Source organism: Bombina bombina, chromosome 2 (genome assembly GCF_027579735.1).
Source record: "Bombina bombina isolate aBomBom1 chromosome 2, aBomBom1.pri, whole genome shotgun sequence".
Lineage (NCBI taxonomy): Eukaryota > Metazoa > Chordata > Amphibia > Anura > Bombinatoridae > Bombina > Bombina bombina.
The window spans coordinates 446,044,717-446,050,899 of record NC_069500.1 but is presented as its reverse complement, the minus strand read 5'-3'; positions in this window follow the sequence as shown (position 1 = coordinate 446,050,899).

Below are 6,183 nucleotides of genomic sequence, written 5' to 3'. Positions count from 1 at the left end.
GTATTATAGAGTCAATAAGCGATATTCCTAAGAACACTAGACCAAAGACGTTCTTTGCAGTCTATCGACAGTGATGGATGAGGATTCTGCGGGCAAGATTAATCAATTTGCGAGTGGACAGGATTCATAGGTTTTAAAACTGTTTGCATCTTATTGCAAATTGTGGGGCCATATTTATTATTGCACGAGGGTACACTTGTGCAATAACGTCTCTCTACCCTCACGCAACCAACTCTATGAGAGTATGGCTTCTATTTCCAACTGAAGTCAATATTACATTCATAATTTTTTTAATGTAATAATAAATCTAAAAGAGATTCATTACCTGACCAAATAAAGGATATGTGACATGCGCTTATATTCCCTATGTTAAGATAAACATATTAATGCTCTGAAAGATTAATTGGTTCGGTACTTACTAGTGGCATTAATATCATGTGATCGATGACATATTAGGATGTGATTAGCCAACCTGGCCTATGAATTAAAGTACTGAACATATCATGATGATATGTGATTGTTTGAGGATATTTTATTTAAACATACCTACTCCTAGGGTCACTCTCGCCTTTGAAAAAGCCCTCACTTGCGAAACGCACGTCAGACATGAGCCATAGCTTTGTGTTGGAAAGTTTGGAGTTCTTGGGGGTATGATTTTGATAATCGTATTATTGTGTAAGAATTTTCCATCCATAAATTTAGCCCAAAATATTGCATATATATACATATATATAAAGAAGGACAGGCCCCATTGTGATTCAAGAAGGAGGTCTTGATGATGACTATGAAGAGTATGAAGAAAGAATATTCTTCTAATGAAATGAGATAAAGAGATTATAAATTGTTGTTTTTACCTTTTGTGTAATTTGGTGAGGGGAATCGATTGAACGTGTAATCTTAGAGATCGCAATAAAGGGAGACTGAATTTTTGTGAGCTTAATTTGAATGGAGTTTTCAATCAGTGTGTGAATTTGTGATGGAGTTACCCAATTTTTTATTTTATGATTTGGATAGAGCATGCAATTATAAGCAAATTTACTCCTATGATAAATTTTTCTTCGTTCTCTTGATATCTTTATTTGAAAAGGCAAGAATGAAAGCTTAGGAGCTGGCCCATTTTTGGTTCAGCACCCTGGATAGTACTTGCTAGCTGTACCCAGGTGCTGAACCTAAAATGGGCCGTCTCCTAAGCTTTCATCCCTGCTTTCAAATAAAGATACCAAGAGAATGAGGAAAATTTGATAATAGGAGTATATTAGAAAGTAGCAAGGCTTCAGAGGAGTGAAGTTTGGAAGAGCAGCTGACTTCCTGTAAGGTGAGAACCGGATTGGTTCACTGAGACTCTGAGACGTCAGAGACAGGAAGAATAATCCAGCAAAGTGACAATGAAACTGTGGGGTTTTATAGGGAGGCAAGAGGAAATTTAAAGGAACAGCAACAGGAGGCAGATAGGATCTGACACATCTGTAATCTGGTGTAATGATGTTCTTCTTGTACGTAATTCCTAATGGTTTATTGTGATGGAATCATGATGTTAAAAGTACAGTAAAATCCATATGTTCTGTTTTGTGATTCCTAGAGAGAATGTAATGTGTTTTTCCCCCATCATTTGAATGCACATGTATGAGTGAATGATAAAAGTAATGTATGTGCATCCATGACTGATCATGTGTTAAGCCTATGTAGATATGCTGTTGCTGCAAGCATATGAGTTGAATAAATGAAATGCAATAATAAAGGTAAATGAGAGGTGTTTCCCATTGTGTACTGTTTGTGAATCCTGAAATGTTGTAATTATTTTTGTGTCCGTTTAAATGTAATATTTTTTTTTAAAATGTTTATTACTAGTGATGTTGATTTGTAGTTGATGTAATGTAAAAGTATGAAACAATTTAATGCTGTTGTGAATATTCAATAAGTAAAATCCATAAGTCCACCATAGGGAAATAGTCATTTCTTGATCTATTTGTCATAGCTGGGTCTAACGCAGAAAAGCATGTTTTTTTTCCGATTTCTAGCGCTGGTATTTGGAGTTTTTTGGTCTACGCTTTTTGCGTGCGTTAGGGAAATCTGTCTGTCACGTGCACGAGCACGACTTCCCCATATAAGTCAATGGAGGCTCAAAATTTTGGTAAAAAAAAAATCAAAGACTGGTTTTCCTCGTAAAGTGGGTGACGTCATGAGCCTGTGTGAAAAAGTAGCTAAATCGTGTTCATTTTGTAATAAATAACTTGTTTGTGTATGTAATGTGGTGTATATTTTTGGTATGCATCGATGAGTGTATGTTTGTGATAATATTATTAGTTAGATGTAGCTATATGAGGGTCTTTTCCATTGTGTCAATGTTAGTCAATGGCAAAATGGATTTGTGTTGTTTTTTTTCTAACACCCGAGATCTCGCAACTTTGATCCTTTCTATTTTGAAGAAAAAATATTAAATCTGAAAAATAAATATAGTGTAGTGTTTGTATGAGTGTAAGTGTACTTTGTGTAATATTTGTTTTTGGATTCGTGGATGTTTATTTTGTCGGTAGATGTTAACTACTGGGTCTGAGCTGTCGGTAGAGATTTGTGCGTTGGGTGTTTTTTGAGTGTCGGTAACTAAACTCTAAATACCGGAGGGCGGTAAAAAGCAGCGTTAGGAGCCTCTAACGCTGGTTTTGACGGCTACCGCCAAACTCTAAATCTAGGCCTTAGTATTTTGAAATAGAAATTCTTATATATATGTATATATATATATTTCTGTATATATCTATACCTATATATATATATATATATATATATATATATATATATATAAAGCAATATTTGTGGGATAAGCACTTTCACCTCCTCAATGAATGGCCAGGGTGTCAGGAACAATGGTTATCAATAATATAAAATAGATCCGCACTCACTGGACTTTGAAAAACAAAACATGGTTTATTGTTGTGAAAGTTGTCACAACAATAAACCACGTTTTGTTTTTCAAAGTCCAGTGAGTGCAGATTTATTTTGTATTTTATATATATATATATATATATGTGTGTGTGTGTGTGTGTGTGTATACTATATCTTATGAAAAAAACATCAGATGTATATAGAAATACTTATTTAAGAAAAAATAAAACATATTCTGTTATGTAAAGAACATTGCAATGGTTAAATGGGATTGGGTTTGCACACGACTATGAGTTTTTCCACTTTTGCTCTCCAGTGATGTCTATGGGGGAATATGTTAGCGCTTTCGCAATATTCTAAGTTCCATTTTTTATGCACATCAGGCTCATGCACAAACTTTTTCTTTCAACTTGTAATAAGAGCGCAACCCGACACGCACAAAAATCCTTTATCTGGCGAAGTTAATGCATGAGCAGCAGTACAAAATAGCGATCCACTCATAATCTAGCCCTATATATTTTGGATCATTTACCATGTTTCAGACTGATTTTGACTATCTTGGCTTTTTTTGTGTGACTTCTAAACAGGACAGAAAGCAAACTTATTTATACTCAGGAGCTGGCCGCAGTGTTCTCAACAATGTTTATGACAATGACATCCATATGGTGCGAAAGAAACATGCACCCCAAGTCTCAACAAAGGATACCACAATTAAGAATCAAATATAATTACATAAGTTAATTGAATTTTTTTTAATTGCGCTCCTTAAAGGGACATAAACCCATTTTTTCTCTCTTATAATTTAGATAGAGCATGAAATTTTACACAACTTTCTAATTTACTTCTATTATCTAATTTGCTTAATTCTCTTGATATCATTTGCTGAATGGCTGCTGATTGGTGGCTGCACATAGATGCCTTGTGTGATTGGCTCATCCATTTGCATTATTTCTTCAACAAACAATGAAGCAAATTAGATAATAGAAGTAAATTGAAATGTTTTTTTAAATTGTATTCTCTACCTGAATCATGAAAGAAATTTTTTTGGGCTTTAGCGTTCCTTTAAGTTACTGAATTACATATAGTGGTATCTTGATCTTTTTTTTCTATTTATTAAAATTTTTGAGTTATGAATAATATTTTGGGGGAATTAAATTAGTAGTAGAAAATTCCAGCCATCCTTTCTTAATGAAAGTCTATTTTTTTATTCAAAAGGACAATAAAGTCAAAATTTAAGTTTCATGATTTAGATAGACCATGCAGTTTTAAATTACTCCCATTATCATATTATGCACATTTTTTTTTATATGCACACTTTCAAAAGCACTAACTCCTACAGAGCATGTGTCATTGTTCACTGCCCCGCATATGCATTTTGTGATTGGCTGATGGCTGTCACATGATATAAGGGGCATAAAACAGTATGGGAAAGCTTCACAGAAAAGTTATATGGTGCTGGGAAATGACAGATGGCACAATTCTAACTGATTCTCCCATGGTGACACCCAGCAACATTTTACTGACAATAGTTACAAGTCAAAGTTTTTAAGGGACACTTACTTCTTAAAGCATATTAAATACTGCACTGGGTAGTGCATATCTGACCCAGAAAAAGTTTCCAAATTAGCAGATAAATATATATTTTGACCCCTGTGGGTCCTGTATTACTCAGCCATGTCACCATTGCATGCACAGCATTTTTTACAAAGAAGAAACCTTACAGCATGCTCATTTGAAAGAAAGGAGCATGCACTACAATCACCTCTGTTTCAGTGGTGTCTGTAATATAACAGCTGCTTAAGAAGGGGTGCGGGAGTGCTACATCATGTTAATAACCTACTGTATGTAGCACAATCATATTGCTACATATTCAAGGCTGCCACACACAGCTCTTGCTACATTAATTTTCTATATAATACAGTGATACAAATATGAATACAATCAAAACAAGTATAATAATTATAAAGTGATTTATAAAATAATAAAAATAAAGTCTAAGTAAAGAATGCACTTGTGTTTGCATTTGGTGCATCAAACTTATTGTTATTATAATTAGTAGGGTTCAAAGTGCCCCTCAAAGGAAAAATAATCAGTGCACAATAGTGAAGTTCTATATATATATATATATCTATCTACAGGGAGTGCAGAATTATTAGGCAAATGAGTATTTTGACCACATCATCCTCTTTATGCATGTTGTCTTACTCCAAGCTGTATAGGCTCGAAAGCCTACTACCAATTAAGCATATTAGGTGATGTGCATCTCTGTAATGAGAAGGGGTGTGGTCTAATGACATCAACACCCTATATCAGGTGTGCATAATTATTAGGCAACTTCCTTTCCTTTAGCAAAATGGGTCAAAAGAAGGACTTGACAGGCTCAGAAAAGTCAAAAATAGTGAGATATCTTGCAGAGGGATGCAGCACTCTTAAAATTGCAAAGCTTCTGAAGCGTGATCATCGAACAATCAAGCGTTTCATTCAAAATAGTCAACAGGGTCGCAAGAAGCGTGTGGAAAAACCAAGGCGCAAAATAACTGCCCATGAACTGAGAAAAGTCAAGCGTGCAGCTGCCAAGATGCCACTTGCCACCAGTTTGGCCATATTTCAGAGCTGCAACATCACTGGAGTGCCCAAAAGCACAAGGTGTGCAGTACTCAGATACATGGCCAAGGTAAGAAAGACTGAAAGACGACCACCACTGAACAAGACACACAAGCTGAAACGTCAAGACTGGGCCAAGAAATATCTCAAGACTGATTTTTCTAAGGTTTTATGGACTGATGAAATGAGAGTGAGTCTTGATGGGCCAGATGGATGGGCCCGTGGCTGGATTGGTAAAGGGCAGAGAGCTCCAGTCCGACTCAGACGCCAGCAAGGTGGAGGTGGAGTACTGGTTTGGGCTGGTATCATCAAAGATGAGCTTGTGGGGCCTTTTCGGGTTGAGGATGGAGTCAAGCTCAACTCCCAGTCCTACTGCCAGTTTCTGGAAGACACCTTCTTCAAGCAGTGGTACAGGAAGAAGTCTGCATCCTTCAAGAAAAACATGACTTTCATGCAGGACAATGCTCCATCACACGCGTCCAAGTACTCCACAGCGTGGCTGGCAAAAAAGGGTATAAAAGCCAGAAAATCTAATGACATGGCCTCCTTGTTCACCTGATCTGAACCCCATTGAGAACCTGTGGTCCATCATCAAATGTGAGATTTACAAGGATGGAAAACAGTACACCTCTCTGAACAGTGTCTGGGAGGCTGTGGTTGCTGCTGCATGCAATGTTGATGGTGAACAGATCAAAACAC